The sequence below is a fragment of the Rana temporaria genome, chromosome 5 (genome assembly GCF_905171775.1).
Source record: "Rana temporaria chromosome 5, aRanTem1.1, whole genome shotgun sequence".
Lineage (NCBI taxonomy): Eukaryota > Metazoa > Chordata > Amphibia > Anura > Ranidae > Rana > Rana temporaria.
Genome location: NC_053493.1, coordinates 274,481,581 through 274,501,953, shown reverse-complemented (window position 1 = coordinate 274,501,953; position 20,373 = coordinate 274,481,581). Strand labels below are relative to the sequence as shown.

Sequence of the window (20,373 nt, the reverse complement as noted above, 5' to 3'; positions counted from 1 at the left end):
GCGGTTTTTATTTTTTGCTCTATAAACAAAAACAGAGCGACAATTTTGAAAAAAAAAAAGCTATATTTTTTACTTTTTTCTATAATATCCCACAAAAATATATAAAAAAATGTTTTCCTCAGTTTAGGTCGATACGTGTTCTACATAATTTTGGTAAAAATAAAATAAAAATCACAATAAGCATTTGATTGGTTTGCGCAAAAGTTATAGCATCTACAAAATAGGGGATAGTTTTATGCCATTTTTATTAAATAACTTTTTCTTTTACTAGTAATGCTGGCGATCAGTGATTTTTAACGTGACTGCGACATTATGGCGGACACAATGGACACTTGACACCATTTTGGGACATTGTCATTTATACAGCGATCAGCGCTATAAAAATGCACCGATTACTGTAAAAATGACACTGGCAGTGAAGGGGTTAACCTGTAGGGGGCACTGAAGAGGTTAAGGGGGACCTAGGGAGTGCTTGTTAGGGGCGTGGCTTGCCGTGACACGTCACTGATCGCTGTTCCCGAAGACAGGGAACAGACGATCAGTGACATGTCACTAGGAAGAACGGGGACATGTTGTGTTTACACTGACATCTCCCAGTTCTTCAGCTCTGACCCTTTTACATTGGAGGGCCAATTAAGTCTGACTTTAATTTTTTCAGGTGGATCTGAAGAGAGCTTCGAATGTTAGTCTTTGGATGGGCAGATGCAAAATAACGTCCATTTACATAGACCCACATGGATCAGTTAGGGTGGAACTTTAGTCAGAAAACCAAGTCCTGCTGGATCACTCCAGGCTGGCCCCTTTTGCAGGTAGAGCTCTGTAAAGCATTAAAGGGAAGTGTCTATGCCATCTTTATCAAGTTATGGGTAAAGTTCCACTTTGAAGCGGAACATCACTCTCTCAATCAACAACTGTTAGCATTAGAAAGGCCCATGTACACGGGACGCTGCTAAACAGAAGTACGCTTTTTTTCAACTGCCCCTGAACTCATTCAATGTTATCCTATGTGTCCATGCACACGGTCTAGTTTATTGACGTTTTTAGGCAGTTGCGTTTAAAAGAGTTTCTTTAAAAGCAACAAAAATGGGTTCAGGCGCAGAATTCCACATTTCAGACCCCAAACGGGACTAAACGCAGCTAAACGTGGTAACCCACGTTTAGCAGCATTTCCTTTATAGGCGTTTTTTTGTTTGACCATTTAAAAAAAAACACTTCTAAAAACGCAAACGCTGCAAAGCGCTGCTAGACGTGCCATTTAAAAGGCGGCAAAACTGACGTTTTAAAACGTGGGTTACCATCTGTCAAGTTAAATCGTTCAGGAGCAGTTGTAAAAATGTCGGTCCAGATTCACAAAGCAGATACGCCGCGTAAGTATGCGCCGTCATATCTATGCGCCATGCCCATAAACTGAGATACGCCTGAAAATAGGCTTCATCCGACCGACGTAACTTTCCTACGCCGTCGTATCGTGGGCACATATTTACGCTGGACACATTTGCCGCTCCCATTGATTTTCTATGCAAACATGCAAATGAGGGAGATACGCCGATTGACGAGCGTAGTTGCGCCCGGTGCATAATATACGCGGTTTGCGCAAGTCATACGTCCGGCGTAAAGTTATTCCCCATATATGAGGCGCAACCCATGCAAAGGTATGGACCAGGGAACACAGCCGTCGTATCTTTTGTCGTTTACGTTGTATGCGAATATGACTAGGCGTAGGTTACGTTCACGTCGTAGGCAGTGATCCGTCATATCTTAGGGAGTAGTTCCGATGTGATTCCGAGCATGCGCACAGGGATGCGGCCATGGGACGGCGCATGCGCCGTCCATTTTAAGTACTTCTATGACGCTTGGCCCATCATTTGCATGGGGTCACGCCTCATTAGCATGGCTCATGCCCACTTCCACCAACGCTGGCTTACGCAGAGGAAACCCAGCGTATCTTTAACAGCGAGTGGGAGCAAGTGCTTTGTGAATCCAGTGCTTGCCTCTGTGCGCTGCGCCGGCGTAGCATAAAAGAGATACATCGGCGCATTTTTTTTGCCGCCATAGCGTATGTGAATCCGGGCCGTCCTGTGTACATGGAGCCTAAGTAGATATGAAAGTATATCATATTACTTTTTTTTAATTTATCTCTTTAGTTGCTTTCTGGTTTTCAGGCCTAGGCAAATGATGTAGGTAAGGGCAAATAGAGTACACCAAGTAAACGTTACATGAATCATTTGCCCTTACTCAAGATGGACACAGCCAGAAATGCTAGGGGATGTTTTTCAAAGCTTTAAAATAGTATAAAATAATTTAAATAGCGTTTTTTTTTCGTTTGTGGTGCTCAGATGCAGTGAAGATACACTTTAACAAACCCTTTTGTTTTTTTTCATGCAACAATGCTGCTGTCAGCACTATAGTACATGACAGTTACTGTATGTCAATGTCTGTTCTGCACGGAGCTCAGGTAGAACGGATGGCCTCTATGGGGCTTTACACTTCTCCTGTCACAATAAGAATACCAAATACATCATCTCATCTCTGAAAGGGAAGAACAACTCCCAAGCTTGAGATACAGAATATTACAGAACACCACTGGCGATAGGACTCCATTTCCCGTATACACATTTCTTTTTACATTAATGTAAAAATTAACATTTATCTTTTGAATTTTTCCTTTGATTGTTAATGTTTTTTAATTGTATGCAAGATTGTTACTTTAGTAACTAAGAAAATAGGTTTTCTCAACTAGAATGATAAATATGCAAAGCTTACCATTACCATTCTTGATGAAAAATACTAGCGATATTTGTAGAGAAAAGATTTTGCTAATGTAGAAGAGCAGTTATCTTTTAAAAATAATGTCTTTTCAAAAAACCAACGATCTTTTGTAGTACACAGCGAATGCAGTAGAATGGAACATCAAAGCCACATGATCCCTGATGGGGTTTAGTGAAGCATGCATTGCCAACTAGCAGAAATAGAAGAGGAACCTACCCTCCCCTTTCCACCCAATGAGCACAAAGTATAACAAATGAAGGAAAGTAAAGTTCAGGTGTTCCTCTTAGGAACTGAAACTATTTGACTGTTTTTGAAACATAATGGCAAAATTGTTTTAAAGCTAAACTCCAGGAAAAGTACAAATGCTCCAATGCAGTGGGGTTGCCCCCAAAATGCATGGGTTACATGATCATAGTTTAATAAAATATATGTTTTACCCAATTCCTGCAGCCTTTTCTCCCTGAGGCATGAGGTCTTCTGCCGGAGCATTGGGGGCACCGCCTGCTGGGGGAGCACAGATCGGTTCTCCCCCAGACCAGAAGTCACCAAACTTTTTGAGTAAAGGGCCAGTTTACAGTCCTTCAGGCGGGCCAGACTGTGGCCAGTGGAAGAAAACGATTCCCCATAATTTGTGTCAGCGGAGGGCCAGATAAAGGTTTGGGGACCCTGCCCTAGAGAGGAACAAGCATTTAACCCTTGCTGTACAGGGCCAGCCCATTCTGGAGTTGGACTGTAATGTTGGAGAGTACTTTGCATTCCCGATTTCAGCCATCAAGTGGCAAAATGATAAAAAAAAAAAAAAAAAAGGGGTCCTGGCTCTAGCAACTAATCCACCATTTCAGTCTATATTAGCCTGCATGTCACATTCCACAAATCATTTAGAATGCAGCTTTACTGAAGCCCTTAAAGCACCCTTCAGCTCCAGATTGGGGAATGTTAAATTAGACGTCTTGGTGGTAATGTACAACAAAGCATTTAGCAGCCACTTTGCAGCTTCAGCAGCGCAGAAGACTACTAAAGAATACTTAAAGCTACAACCAGCACTCAGCCAAGATCAATAATCCAAGACTGGCAATGTAGTGTTAAAACAGGAATAAAGTAAAATGCAAATCTTCACTTTTCATTGCGTTAAATAAAAAAATAAAATCACACTTATGCCATATCCTTTTTATCAGCAGGTTCTGTCAGTCATATTGTAGGTTCAGATCTGTGGTTGCAGCACATTAGGTAAAAGAGAAACATGCGTTTGGAAAAAAAAATAGATTTCCTGTAATTTTTCCAAATTTCCCACAATTTCTTTATTAAAACCTAGAAAATAAAGATAGATGTATCCAAATCTGTTCAAATTAAAGTAAAATGATGTAGGATAGGTTAGGACAGACTAAAAAACTAAAAAGATACAATCATGGGGAAAGAAAATAAAAATAAAGGTTCTCACAACTTGTGCCATTGCCCATAGCAACCAATCAGCGTTAACCACTTGCCTACATATACTGAGCACTGAAAACCCCTTCCTGCCAAGGCTAATTTTCAGATTTTAGTGCTGTCGCACTTTGAATGACAATTGCGTGGTCATGCAACGCTGAACCCAAATTAAACTTTTGTCATTTTTTTTTCACACAAATGGAGATTTCTTTTGCTGGTATTTAATCACTACTGGGTGAGTACTTGCTAAAACAAAAAAAAAAATTCTCCTTCATTGATGTGCGCGGATGAGGCTGTACTGATGGGGTAGCAGCTCTCTGTGTGAGGGACCGATGTTCCTCTGACAGTAGTCGATCGTTTTTTTTTTGTTTTTTTTTGCCAATTACTGGCTCTGTTTACATCATGTGATCAGCTGTCATTGGCTGACAGCTGATCAGGTGGTAAGGGGTCAGGATCTATGATCTCCTTGACTCGCTGATCAGGGGGCACACGCAAGTCGCTCGAGCATGGTAGGACATACATGGTCGCCCTTCTGTCAATTAAAGCCTGCGCTGTAGCCGTCTTTCGGCTATATCACGGGTGAGAAGGGGTTAATCTTTTGTTTGTTTTTTTTCTCCCCACACAGCTTAGAAAAATTAAAATGTAGAGGCTGACTGGCTGCACTCAAGTTGAGACCAAGTTGGCCTCAGACACAAATTTTGATACCGATTGAGGGCTTCACAAGCAAACAATTACTTAAAAGAAGTAAAGCCAAAGCTCGTTTGGCTGTACTTTTTCTGTGGGTCACAGGAGTGCAGTTTGTTCTGCACTCCTGTGACCCGTTTTCGGCAGACACCTGGCTAGGGGACAGAGCAAAGAGCTGGTGGCGGTGACTGACAGTCACCAGCTCTCTGCTCATGGAGCTCTGAGAACCGTGCGATAGGCTGTGTTTGATCGCTCGGTTGTCAGCCTTCGAGCCGGCGGGGAACTGATGCCCCCCAGCTCTTAGGCCGCCGAGAACAGAGGGAATGTGATCACTTATGAAAAAGGAAAAAGGGTATCATTTTTTATATCTATACACAAATATTTTGCCTTTCATTTCTATATTAAATTGAATAAGTTGTTTTACAAGGTGATCATTTACAAAATTGGCACCCTTTTTTTCCCACAAATAGAGCTTTCTTATGGTGGTATTTGATCACCTCTGCGGTTTTTATTTTTTGCGCTATAAAACAAAAATAGAGCGTCAATTTAAAAAAAAAAATGCAATATTTTTTACTTTTTTCTATAATAAATATCCCCAAAAAAAGCTTAAACATTTTTTTTCCCCCTCAGTTTAGGCCGATACGTATTCTTCTACCTATTTTTGGTAAAACAAATATGCAAAAAACGATTGGTTTGCGCAAAATGTATAGCATTTACAAAATAGGGGATACTTTTATGGCATTTTCATAAATTTTTATTTTTTTTTAATTACCAACGGCGGCGATCAGCGATTTCGTGACTGCGACATTATGGCAGACACATTGGACAATTTTGACACATTTTTGGGACCATTGTCATTTTCACAGCAAAAAGTGCTATAAAAATGCACGGTTTACTGTGAAAATGACAATTGCAGTTTAGGAGTTAACCACTAGGGAGCGCTGTAGGGGTTATGTGTGACCTCATATGTGTTTCTAACTGTAGGGGGGCGGGGCTGGACATGTGACGTCATTGATTGTCTTTCCCTATATCAGGGAACAGACAATCACTTACATTGCCACTGTGAAGAACAGGGAAGGTGTGTTCACACACACACACACACACACACACACACCTCTCCCAGTTTCAGCTCCTGTGACAGATCGCGGGACACCGGCGGCGATTGGGTCCACGGGTCCCGCGGAGCGTCGGACCGTGTCGCGTGCGTGCGACCCACGGCTGGGCTCTTAAAGGCGACGTACCTGTACGTGCCTGTGCCCAGCCATGCCATTCTGCCGACGTATATGTGCAGGAGGCGGTCCTTAAGCTTAACAAAAAAAATTAACATGAGCTTCCTCGGGGCAGATTACAGGCGTTTTTCTGCTTTTTACATGGGTGACCTGTACAGAATCGTGGCAAAAAAAACCTGCGTTAAAAATCGTGGCAAAATCGTGCAACTTCGAAACGCTCATGTGTGAATGCAGTCCAAGTTGTTAACCAAGAGACCCTTTCTATGATCTAAATGCCTGAATACAATGCTTTCCAGATGTGTGTTTAAAAAGCTATGCATTATGGCCAAATGTTTTAATCTGCATGTAGAATGGGTGGTCTTTGGCTGACATGGGCAGATTGTACCACCAGACACTTTTGCTCAGATGCGGACAACAGAAGTCGCTGAAACAATGAGGTCATTCTTACACAATTTTTTTCATCCTGACAGTTACATGAGGTAATATTTTACGGTCCTGAACAGTAGAGTCATACATGGACCAATTATCAGCTGAGAGGGCCTTAAATTACCTTTAAATGGTATATATATATATATATATATATATATATATATATATATATATATATATATATATATATATATACACACACACACACACACACACACACACATATATATACACACATATACATACATACATACATACATACACACACTAAAAACTCCTCCTCTATCCAAGTTTTGGTACAAAAATTGCCTGGTTTTAAAAAGCGCAATAGTAAACCATCTTGGAAGTTACCCATCACATACAGTACAATATTCTATTCAAGAAAATGCAGGTGGTTGTAGATACCATATATAGGGAAAAATGAAATAATAAAAAAAACTTCATATTAAATTACTGTTTTAATAATTTTAGGGCAACCGTCATAGACCCAGGACAGTGGAAGCAGTACAAAATGTACATATTTCCCTGTAGTTGCAGGCAATAAAGGCATCTGCTCCAAAAATCTGCCAATTCATTGCCTTCACGAGCAAGAGCCATAAAATGTTAGTTAGGCAACTTATTCAAGATCGAACCGTTTCCTGTACATCAGTGTTGCAGGGTCCCATAACAAAGCAGGACAGCTATCATGCAGCGTGTTAATGACGTTCTAGGTGCTGATGGAGCACTGCTTGTGTAAGAAGAAACCAGGTCATTTCCTCGAACCATGCAGCTACTGCGCCAGCACTGCTGCAAACTCTTCAGTCTTTGTGTAAACTGCTTTCAATTTGGATTATAGTCTTGGACTACATTACAGCTGCAAATTCTCCACAACTCAATGTATGAAGAACTGGGAAATTTGCACCGATACATCAATGCATGCACAACTATCAAGAGGTCAACATTTACTCCAGAGTGGGGAAGTAAATGTTGAATCACTTGCTTTCCCAAATTACAGCTAAGGGCTTGTTGTTTTAAAGTGTCTCTAAAGCCTGAACATTTACCTTAACACATTTCCTGCATTACAGTAAAAATGTCCCTGCATAAGGAATCACCCCATACTTACTTGAGCTTGATCTCGATCCAACGCTCCATCCACCTGCTCCACTCTCTTCTCACAGAGCCATTGGCTCCTGCTGCTGTCAATCAAATCTTGTTAGGGGAGGGGCAGGGGAGGGGCAGGACTGAGTCACGTTGTGTGCGTCAATAGACACACACAGCCAGCTTGTCAGCAAGCCTGCAGGTGTACCCCAGAGGAAGCATAGCAACCTAGTACAGTTGATGCAGAGCAAAGAAGAGCTGCTTAGCACCACTGCACAATCTGACTATCAGCAAAAGGAAAAGACAGATCTCCATTCTCAACAGTGAGAAAGTGCGGCATGTGAGCATTCCAACAAGTAGGTCTGAGTGGGAAATTCTCACGATTGCCATTATACCTGGCCACTGATGAAGAGAACTGTGTCTGTCATTAATATATATATATATATATATATATATATATATATATATATATATATATATATATATATATATATATATATATATATATATATATATATATATAATCAGCCATGGGGGTGAGAACTGCATGTGACAGATGAATTCTGCCCTGCTGCCTCCTAACACTTTAGAGTTGGCGCCTACATCTTAGAGCAGGGGTGCCCAACCTATTGAAGAGCGAAGGCCACTTAAAGCGGTGGTTCACCCTCAGTAACAACATTCTACCATGTCATTCAGCATAGTAGCGCGAGCTACAGTATGCCTTTATTTTATTTTTTTGCCCCGTACTCACTGTTTAATCCTACAGTGAAGATTCAGACTCCCCGCAGGGAATGGGCGTTCCTATCCAGAGGGAAGTTTATTGACGGCCGGCTATGGCGCGTCACGCTCCCCGAAGATAGCCGGAGTAGGTCTCGGTTTTTTTCCCGGCGCTATACAGCGCCTGCGCACAGACATCGGAGGTGTTTGCCGTGAAGGGCAAACACCTATTTTGGCTATTTTCATGAAGCGTGACGTGCCATAGCCGGCCGTCAATCACGAGCCCTTTGCATAGGAACGCTTATTCCCCTGAAACTTTACAACCTGATTAAACAGTGAGTACGGCGCTAAAAAAAAAAATATATATAAAGGCATACTGTAGCTCACGCTAATATGCTGAATGACATGCTAGGGAAAAAAAAAAAATTTAGGGAGAACCCCCGCTTTAAGCAACTTGGTAACTGGTCGCGAGCCACAATGAATGGAGAGGGTGAATGTCATATCCGTGTCTGCTCTGCATATGCAAAGCAGACACAGCCCACTATACTCTTCTTTTTTTTTTGGATCGGATTGGAGGTAGGACACAAGTCGGTTTATATCTGCCACTACTTAGAAGTAAATTGAGGGTCCAATTGGTCGGACGGACCGTGTGAAAGGGGCCCAAGGCAGCTTTCACTCTGATGCGCTGCGGTTTACCTGCACCACGGGTGCAACGCAGTGTACCTTTGGCTTTCCTGCACTTTGCAAAAGACTTCCATTATATTCTACAGGTTTTCGCTTTCAGAAAGCTCACCAAACTTGCAGGTCATAACAAAAGCCTACGGCTCAGTGAAGGTAAACTGCTCTGCACCTGCAGATCTGTTTGAAATCAGCCCAGTAACCACTGCAGAACAGATATGCCCAAATATACAATGTGATTTTAGTAATAAAACGGACCTTTAATAGTATTCCATTCCATCCAATCCCATCCCAGAGCAGGAGGTCGCGGGCCACATCAGAGGGCTTCGCAGGCCACATGTGGCCCCCGAGCCACTAGTTGGGCACCAGTGTCTTAGAATATTTGTTCAGGCCGTTCACACCTGTGCGTCCAAAAAAAACAACTCTGCTTGCTGCATCTTCAACTCACTTCCATGAAAATGCAGGTTACATAGATATCCAATAGTAACAAATACAATACAACAAACAAGTAAAACTCGCCTAAAATCTACCACACTGATATGAACCGGTCCTAAGGCAATGGACTTGGTTACCAAACTAATTTTCTTTGTCCAACTACATCTCAAAATTCTTTGGTTTATGCAGTATTACAAAATATACACATGCAACGTCTGGCAAACCTATGAACTATTTATTTTAGGTTGACTGGATTTTAAAACGATCCCTGCAAGCTGGAGTCCCAGGTCAAAAGATCACATCCAACATAAATCCAGAGTTGCATGGGAAAAGGCAAACAGCAATTTAAGATAAAAACATTATGCCAAACAAACTATCTACATACAATGCATCTACAAAATGACTGGCTACCAATATACAAAAAGTAGCGTAATATATTCTAGTATTATGCTAAGCCAAATGCAAAAAAACAAACAAAACAACATGATTCTAAAAACACAGCCATTTAAAAATAAAGTGCAAACGCACATTTAGATAATTCCAAAGTGAATACCCACCAACAAAACTAAGAAATTAGACTGTCACTGTAATATTTTATATTTGTTTGGTTGGTTAAAAATATAATTATTTTTTTTGGTAAAATCACAAAAGTAATTGAAGATACATGTTAAAAATCAGCCTTTTTTTTGTAGAAAATCCCCAAGCAGTACATATTATATTTTCTGAAAGCAGATATCCAGAGGAATAAAAATGGCGGCTGCTGCAATTGTTGGTGAAATATAAAAGATGATGTTGTGCCCAGAAAATAGATACCAAACATATACATTTATAAATCAGTGCACTGATTATAAGTGTAGATGTCCCCTTTCACATTTTCCGGTTACCTACTCTTTTATTTGGCTGATGCACTTGAGTGTTCTGATGGGAAATGTGATTGATTTAGAAGTGCCAAGTATCTCACTAAAAAGGATTTCTGTTGCAGCAGATGCCCAAAATCTGACTTGTAGCTTTGTGCAGATTTCTTCTCCCAAGCAGGATATGACATTTATGGGGGCGCTCTGTACACAAACTGTGTGATGGGCAATTAAAAAAAAAAATCACATAGTACACCAGAAGAGCCAAATATTGGATGTACACGCACAGAATTTATGTGGAGCTGCGAACAAAACTTTTTACAATCAATTGGTTCTGAAAATTGCCAAAATCAACTAAAATGACCGGACGGCTTAAAATTAGCACAATATATTTGAAAGCATCAGTAGTAAATATTGAGGATCTCAACAGGCTAAATATACAGCAGGGCTCAGTGAATCCTAGAGACAAGGAGCCAACGTACTTAGAAATTAATTACTTGTACCTTAAAGTGGCACTTACAGACAATCCAGGGGGTGCCTTTGCTGACCTGCGTCCCCAATGCCATTTGCCCAACTGATTCTTCCTTCAATGCTTTCTGAGTCGCTGACCTGCAACAAACAAGCAGATCAGAAAGGCAGAACTCCAGGTCTGAATACTTGTTCTAGGTCAGCACATCAGAAAGTATAGCGACCACTGAATTAATATCACAGCCAATGAATGAATTGTATAGCGCTACACATGCAAACTGAATCGCCTCTAGGTGCTTTTTGCAGCCAGCGACTTCCTGGCTGGTGCGGTCATTTACCCCATAGAATCTCAACACGCTTGGGACACACAGTCGTACACACATATATACATATATACTGGGCCAATTTGGACGGGATCAAATTAACCTACCAGCATGTCTGGAGTGTGGGAGGAAACCGGAGTACCCAGAGGAAACAGACACAGGGAGAACATGCAAACTCCAGGCAGATGGTGTCATGGTCGGGATTAGAACCAGCGACTCTTTTGCAGCTAGGTTAAAGTGCTTACCACTACACCACTGTGCTGTGCTTTTTCAACATTTAAAAAAAAAAGGACAGGGTCAGCAATGGTCGCCTCTATAATAACAGAGTTAAGGTTCTTTAAACTTTGAGTCTTTTCTATGGCTGTCAGAGGTTGCCTGGTAATTTAAAAAAAGTCTTTCCTTCATTACAAAATGGATCAAGCAGGTCCGGAATACAACTTACCTTGCCATTTCTGCAAAGCGTTCTCAGATTGGAGGAGGTGGAGAGGTAGGGCAGTAACATCACACTCTCCACCTTGTCCAATCTGAGAAAGTTTAGAAAATAAAGTGTTCTCTGAATGGCACAATTGTGGAGCAACCAACGACCTGGGGCGTGAAAACAGTGGTGTCTACTACATGGATTTCCAACTTTCAGGGGCATCCATACCTGAAATCAATCATTAGGCCTCATTTCCATGGACTTTTTTACAGCCGCTTTTTTTAGCGTTTTTTACAGCTTAAAAACGCCTGTCCATGTTTTTCTATGGCTTCATGCCCACATAGGCTGCAAATGGCATGGGCGTTTTTGAGCTGTAAAAAAAAAAAAAAAAAAAAAAAAATCAGGACCAGGGCGCTCTGTGGCGCCGATGCCAGAGCTGTAAAAACGCCAGACGTTAAAAAACGTGCAAAAAACGCTCAATGCTAAAAAACGCTACCGCTGTGGGTATAGCACAGAGAAGAGAGAACTGACTAAGATGGCAATGGCAAGTTCTGTATCCCAACTTTCTCTAATCACTGCTGTTCAAGCACATCCTGAACTGTGGGATGCGGCACATGCTCTTCATGGAGATCATATTAGGAAGGTGAAGGCATGTGGATAATCCACAACTCGTGGCAGGTGTCGTGGCCAGTGGACAATCCACAACTTGTGGCAGGTGACGTGTCCAGGTGATTTGGCAAGTGGATAATCCACAACTTGTGGCAGGTGACGTGTCCAGGTGATTTGGCAAGTGGATAATCCACAACTTGTGGCAGGTGACGTGGCCAGGTGACGTGGCAAGTGGACATTCCGCAGCTTGTGGCCAGGTGACGTAGCCAGGTGACAATCCACAACTTGTGGCAGGCGACGTGGCCAGGTGACGTGGCAAGTGGACAATCCACAACTTGTGGCAGGCGACGTGGCCAGGTGACGTGGCAAGTGGACAATCCGCAGCTTGTGGCCAGGTGACGTAGCCAGGTGACAATCCACAACTTGTGGCAGGTGACGTGGCAGATGACGTGGCAAGTAATGTGGCAAGTGACACGCTAAATACAAGTACACTGCTGCTACTCACTCTGGTCTCACAAAATGGCAGAAATTGTTAAATTATACGGTCTTTTGAGCTTAGGGAGGGTCGTATGATGTTTAACTGAAATTTGGGAGTGTATATAGCCTAGAGATGCATTTTTCTTCAAAAAACACTGCCTAAAGCTAGCGCTAAAAACACACAAAAACGCTAATGCAAAACGCGGTAAAATCGCGTTTTTACCTAGCTTTACAGCTCGTTTTTAAAAACGTCCATGGAAATGAGGCCTTAAAAAAAGAGGGCTTCTGGAAATCTCTCAGAAAAGGGGAAGTGTGATGTGTCAATTACACTCCTCTCCATGCTGTCCTTTCATGCAGCTCTCTGGAGTACTACTTTTCAATATTTCCATGAACACTTGGATTCAAGCACATTCAAATCCAAAACAAAAACGTAGTCTATTAGAGCTTACCAGTCCAATGTGATGGCTCTATTAGTTGTATTTTTCAGAAGAACTTTTAAGTACAAAAACTACCTGTTGATCTCAGCAGAAACGCAGCATTCCTGTCACTTGAAAAAAACAGCTTTATCTTTCTTGTGTAAACTACTAGTGACAGGACCCACCATGGAACAGAGATGAAGGTAGACATATCTGAAGGCCAGCCTGTGAGACAACAATGCCTGCCCCCATAGACACAGTAAAGAAAAAAGCACAGACAAAGACAAGAAACGTGCTATTGACTCTTTATGCTACACGGGGCCGATTGTCCAAGTAAACGAGCCCCAACACTGGAAACTATGTATCGCAGAAAGTAGCATCATGTCAAAATACAAGAAAACGTCTAAAGCTGGCCATACACAGCTTGAATGACAGCCAATTCCTGCTGAACCAGACAACATTTGGGTCGTGGGTACCATTTGGCTCATTAGACTTCATAATAATAAAAAAAAAAAAAAAAAAAAAATCGAAGAAGCTGGGCAGGAAATTGTCAGCTGAACGGTCAGTGTCTGCACCCAATCAAAACAGTGACTGCATCTGACTGGATGCAGACACTGTTCAGGTATTCAGACAGCTGCAGAAGCTGTGGCTGTCTGAATACAATAGCCTGGAGATTGGGGGGGGGGGGGGGGGGGGGGGTTCCTCCATCCATGCTCTTTACAGCGGACGCAAGTCCAATATTTTCCATTTGCTAAACTTAAAGAGGGATTCCACCCGCAATTTTTTTTTTTTTTAAGTCAGCAGCTATAAACACTGTAGCTGCTTACTTTTAAATAAGGACACTTGCCTGTCCTGGGCGCCCGCAATGTCAGCACCCCCCCGGAGATCGGTCACTCATCCAAGCAGCTCCCGGCGCGGCCATTCTTACTGAGGGAAACAGGCAGTGGAGCCTCGCGGCTTCACTGCCCGTTGCTACTGCGCATTCGCAAGTCTCGCGGTGCTTTTCTGAATGGACGGCTGCTTTCTGGGATACACACAGTTCCCAGAAGACAGTGTGCACCATACCCCAGAAGACACTGCAAGGAGGACAAGGAAGAAGACCTGCCGCGGTGGATGAAGAGGCAGATTAGGAACTTCCGCATAGCAACCGCTATTTCTGGCAAGTAAAAAAAAAATATAAAAAAAAAAAAAAAAAGACTATTTCAGGGTGGAACTTGACTTTAAACCTATGTGTAGTAAAAAAAAAAAAAAAAAAGGGTTGCGAGGTCTGTTCAATTCACTATCTCAGTCACACTCGACTGACTGGCCAAGTAACAGCCTTAAAAGTAAAGTAAAAAGTAAAAAACTAAAAGGCAAAAAACTTTTTGGGGGTTTTTGGACAGAGTGAAGAGGGATTAGAACGACTGTCAGTTTTTACTGCCATTTGTGTCCTTGGTAAGTAAATTCACCCGCTCTATTTGTCCTGTCTGCCATCATTTAAAGAAAACCCTACATTTTAGGGTTGTCCCCATAAAAGTAATAGAGCGGAAATCTTCCCATGGGGACCTTGGGGTCCCCAAGGAATACCCTGAATTTGGAGGGATTTTCGCTCACTTCCTGTTTGGCTGTTACAAGAAGTGAAGGAAAATCTCCACAATGGGACACGGATGAAAAAAAAAAAAAAGAAAGCGGCTCTATACAAAATGAAAAAAATATAAAAATTCTTGTTGTTCTACTTTAATAATGAAACAACCTATAGAAAGGACACATATTAAATGAGTGGACATGACTATTTGCAACATTTCTTAACTTCTGACTGAAGCAGGTCACACAATAGCCTAGTGAGCTCCTGTGTCATTACTGGGTTTCCACATTTTCCTCAGTTGCTGGCTATAAATTACTAATGTACACAAATGGAGGTTCTTGAGCTTGTTTTACTGTGCAGAGAGCTTTATCTGTTTCAGTGCTTAGGTAAACCCATTATACTATAAGTCTGCTGAAGTCAGCACTGACAAATCATGTCCATGGCAACCTTTACACTGTAAGAAAACGTTGAATTTCTAACTTGTCTGAATATGACATTTCAACACCACCCGTTTAAAACTTCTCAGTAAAGAATTTTCACCATGGAGCCTGAAGAAGGGATCCAAAACATCCCGAAAGTTACAATAAAGGGTATTTAAAATGTAAAAAAAAAAGGAAAGAAAGAAAGAAAGAAAGAAAGAAAGAAAGAAAGAAAAGGAAACGAACGAACGTAAAAAAAAAGCTAGCATTTATTTTTACAACGTCCCCCTCCCTACTAGGAAGCCCGGGTCCAATGCGGCTGGTTGCATCGGATGCACCATGAAGGACACATCTTTTGCGACATCTGAAACCGGAAGGGACGAGGATTTTGTGACTTGTAGTTTGTTTGTTTGTTTACAAGTCGTTACTGTCTTGTACAGCAGCCAATCAAATCCATCTCGGTTTGATTGGCTACTTTGGAGGACAGAGGAGGAATCTGAGATCTAATGGTCCACAGATCTCTCCATAAAGAGAACCTGCTCAACTCCTATGTCCCATTATGTGCACTGAATGTTCTGGGAAATAAATGTACTTCGCATCTACTGTATAAATACAAGCCTGTGCAGAGTTTTACATGTACTTTACATGAATCAAGGGAAGAGGTCTTTATGGACTTCACAAAGTTCTAAATTGGAGATAAAACATAGGTTTAATACTTCTTACATTTACATGGTTTGTATATATTTTTGCTGTAATTAGTCGATTTAGAGAGCTCAATAGCTCAGGCTGAATTCTAAAAGGAATCAGAGCAGGGACTTATCTCCACCTGGATTATTCCATCTTTAGTCTGACAAAGCAAGAAAAAAAAAAGTAGTCAGTTGCTTCACTTTCTCTAACCCATGGTGCTCTGGGAATCATATTTTATCTAAATCTAGACAAAGCCAAATCTTGTTGCTTGGCTGTTAAAAAAAATATCCAAATAAAATATCCACATGGTGTTTATCTTAAAATCAGCTCCTGCCTTCCCCCCAATATCTCTGACGTCTGCCACTGGGAATGACGTCATACCCTCCCACTGTAATCCACGCCCACAGACCAAAATGTGGCACTCAGTTCATCAGCCGGGAGAGAGATCAAGAGCTCAGTCAGGAGTAAACATGCCCCGCTTTCGGGAAGCATGGGCATTGCGTTGCCTTTGTCAACCATCTAGGAGAAGGAATTGGCTGCTCCCATGTCCCATGTAAATAAAACAGCCAGGCAACTAGCATTTTAAGAACTGGTTCAGAAATGATAGCCTACCCATTTCTTAATACAGGCTTCCTTTATTGTACAGTATACTGACAGATTTTTTTCACCATATTTCTATGGAAAAGGTGTAGATAAAAAGGATGATCACTTGCAAGGCTTTAAAATTCTTTTTCTAAAGTAGGAAGAAGAAAAAAAAAAAAAAAAGAAGAAGTTTACAGAGCACAATGGTCCCCTTACATAAAAAAAAGTGTCACGTCTGCCAACATTTTAATGTGGTAAATGGTTAATATTAATGAGGTGCTTCTACATGAGGCACAATACCCAGTGCAAGAGATAACTAGATAGGAGATAGAATACAATTAAAATGTATTTTCACTTTTGCATTTAAAATTTGAGAAACACACACTATATACATGTGTTCATTCACACTGCATGTTTAAAAAAAAAAAAAAAAATGGTTTGAAAAAAATATCATACCCTACTAGTTTCTTTGGAGTTGATGAATACATAGGACTCAATGTGCAGTCAATCTGGAAGGTGAATCTCGGACACTCGTGGACATTGCTGGACAGAGAGGGACCTCAGGTAAGTGTTAGGGGGGCTTCTGCCGAACGCATTAAATCTTGGTTCCGCCCAATTTTTTAAAAGTCAGCAGCTACAAACACTGCAGCTGCTGACTTTTAAAATATGGACACTTACCTGTCCAGGGCGCCCACGATGTCGGCACCCAAAGCCGATCTTTCCCTCGCCTCTCGGGTGGAGGCGCTGCCATCTTCAGTGAGGGAATCAGGAAGTGAGGCCTTGTGGCTTCACAGCCTGGTTTCCTACTGCGCATGCATAAGTCGCGCTGCGCATCCTCACTGTTCCATGCTGTCTTCTGGGACCTGTTTGTCTCCCAAAAGACAGCGGAGGAGGTGGAGGAGGGGCGGATACTGTGGCCATCTAAGGCCGGAAGTGGGAGCAAATACAGGTATCTGCTCCCCCTCCCCCTTAAAAAAAGGTGCCAAATGTGGGAGAGGGGGGGGGGGGGTTCTAAAAAAAAAAAAAAGCGGAAGTTCACTTTAAAATAAAAATTTAAAAAAACGTTCTGCCTTCACAACCCCTTTAACAAGTACATAGAAGAGGAAACATAGGTAGAAGTAAAATAGTGAGCAATAATTTAAATGTAAATAACAACATGCAACATAAAAGTAGAGGCTATCCCACTTTGGCTGTAAAAGTGAAAATGCATTTTAAAAAATCAATTTTTTTTTTTTTTTTTAACTCAAATCGCTGCCAACATTTGCAGAAGTCTACAATAAAGACATTTCATCCATTAAAAATGCTGGCTATTCTTTCACTTCCATCGCTTGCATGTTCGGCACTTACTGCATTTCTCTGGGGAAATTACTGTGCCCATGGGTAGCCATTTAGCCCCACTGAATGAAACCTATGATGGGACATTAAATTGATTGACGCATACAGATTTCATGGAATTTAAAGCTTTTTTCCCCCCTTTGATAGCCGCTGAAGTCATGGCAGATAATCAGATACCAAAATGAATATGTTACACTGGAAATAGAATTTCAGGGACTATTTTAACAATAGATTTTAACTTTGGTCTCGCCGGTCATCCGCGAAAAAATAAAAACGATCCTTTGATTGTTCCAGTATCTTTAGATTTGTCAGGAAATCCTTTTTGCAGACAATAAAACAAAAAGCAGAATGGTGGCTAGTAAGAGGTCACTTTCCTATATCAGTAACAGACATATCTGAAACAAGTGTGATGTTTTTCCTCCCGGGAACCAAATCAAAGTTGATGGCTTCTCCTGCAGTGAAACCCCCTTTTCATGCCTAGAAAGACCTTAACTAGGAGGGGCTTTATGCTTTTCAACACTTTTGGAGCAGAATTCTTTAAGACGCATGATGGAAAGAAAACTTTCCCACTCATCATGTGACCAGAGGTGTATGGAAATGCAGCTGGGCAAAGATCACAAAAACACATTCTAAACACCATTTTGTGTGTCTCCTTTGTAGACTAATCAACCGCATTCCCTCCAAACATGAATTTGCTTTCCGAGGAGCCATAACAAAAACAAAACTACAACAAGCTGAGAAACTGCAGGATTTTCCTGATGGCCAGAAAGGAGCCTGCTTTATAAAGTAAACCATTTGTAAGGATCCCAACAAGTTCCATGTCTCATTCATGTAAATATTACACAAACCTATGCATAGCACCCTAGAACACCATTCTTCTTGCACAGGCAAAACTAAGACTTTTCTAAATTTATCCCCAAAAAAAGAAAAAAGCACGCATCATTTACATCTTTACACTCCTTAGATGTAGTGGCTGCATTAGTTTTTTTTTTATGTTTTTCTTCTATTGTAAACGGTCAATCCTGAAAGTAAAACGCCTCCCATCTCTTGAGTGAGTGGTTACACTCCCTTCTCCACTGTATCCATTGAGGCAGTCATAGTTATCACATAAACTGGATAATAAAAAAAAACATGTCTGCCTTCTTTCATCTCCATTAAACCCATTGACTAGTGGTTTATACACGATAAAAATGTGTGCTTTCCGTCCAGCTGACAGGAAGTGACGAGGACACTCACTCCATTTCTGGCAGAACAAAAAGGTATTTCCTGTACTTGCTAAAAAATGTTCTTACTTTAGAAAAGAAAACGAATGGAACCTACCACACTGGAGGACTGGTAAACAGCAATGTATTAGATCTTGCTTTCTAAAACTGGATGCACTTAAACCCTTTCACTGCCAGAGTCATTTATACACTTTTTGGACGGAAAAAAGTTTGGATGCAAAACTTTTTTTAATGTAAAGGGACCATTGTGCTCTGTAAACTTCTTCCCTTTAACCACTTGAAGACCAAGCTTTTCTGGCACCTTTGTTTATAAGTTTAAATCAGGATTTTTTGCTAGAAAATTACTTATAAACCCCCCCCCCCCCCCCCAAATATTATACAGTATCTGACAAAAGTGAGTGCTCCCCTCACATTTTTGTTAAAATTTTATTCCATCATTTTATGCGACAACACTGAAGAAATTACACTTTGCTACAATGTAAAGTAGTGAATGTACAGCTTGTATAACACTGTAAATTTGATGTCCCCTCAAAATAACCTAACGCACAGCCATTAATGTAAAAAAAAAAAAACACACACACACACACACACAAAATAGGGAAGGAAACGGGAATCTGAACACACCGAATACTACAATAAATGTAGTATGGAAGATAATAAAACAATATATAAAAATAGGAAAGGATGAGGGATACAGGTACATAAACACAACAATGCAATTTTAGAAGCATCGGCCTTGAGAACGGCAGACTTAATGCATCTACTGTACCAGAAATCATCTTTTCCTTTATCCAATTTATAATATTACCATTTACACCAAAATGAAAGTAGTGGCTCTCAATCAATGAAGAGAGGCACACTCAACTATAAAATGTAAACAAGTACTTGAAATGACGGAACATTCTTTTGCACCCGTTCTATGCTGTGAATGGCGTAATCCTTGGGAGTGTCAACTTATTGATGTAATGTGTTTCATGAAGGGATGCTTTTATTAGTAACACCATGTCATTTCAGAAAAAGACTTCCAACACACATTACATTCAATGTATTTATGCAATTTTTTTTTAAATTATATATATATTACATATACACACACACACACAGAAAAAAAGATTTGCAAGGAGGAGCTTTGAGATGCTGTCTGAGGACTCCCAAGAACCATGCGAAACTGAACAGGAAAGGGATATAATAAGAGTGGCACACCCTAAATCTTGCATTTATGTTACAATTAACTTCATAAATATGCCTTTAGTTTACACACTTCAGTTTCATCAAAGCAAAAACCGATTGCAAGGTAACAAAATGCCCAAAACACTTAAAAGGAGTCGCATTAAAGGAGGACTACATCCAAATTCTATCTTACAGAATTTTCACAGAAACACTTGGCCCTATTAGAATATGCCCCCACCTCCTGCTCCGATGACCAAAGTCTCCGATTACATTGCAAAACCCCAGTGGGGGTTCCAATAATCAGCTGTGGGAGGCAACCTATTTAAAATCTATGAGAGGCTGACGCTTCCCGCAGCTAATCGCAGACTCTCGCGCATAAAAAGCC

The 20,373-nt window shown here is 41.1% G+C and overlaps 1 protein-coding gene across 6 annotated transcripts in view; it reads right to left on the bottom strand.

Moving 5' to 3' along the window:
• ZNF516 (zinc finger protein 516) overlaps positions 1–20,373 on the bottom strand; it is a 130,122-nt gene that overhangs the window by 76,268 nt on the left and 33,481 nt on the right. The window contains exon 2 of one of the 6 annotated variants that reach the window (XM_040353873.1): positions 10,801–10,906. The exons of 3 other annotated variants lie outside the window; for them this stretch is intronic. The gene's annotated coding sequence lies outside the window, so the exon portion shown is untranslated. Of the gene's footprint in view, positions 1–10,800; positions 10,997–20,373 lie in introns of those variants that run through there. 2 more of the 6 variants (XM_040353875.1, XM_040353874.1) reach the window with 2 other exon arrangements.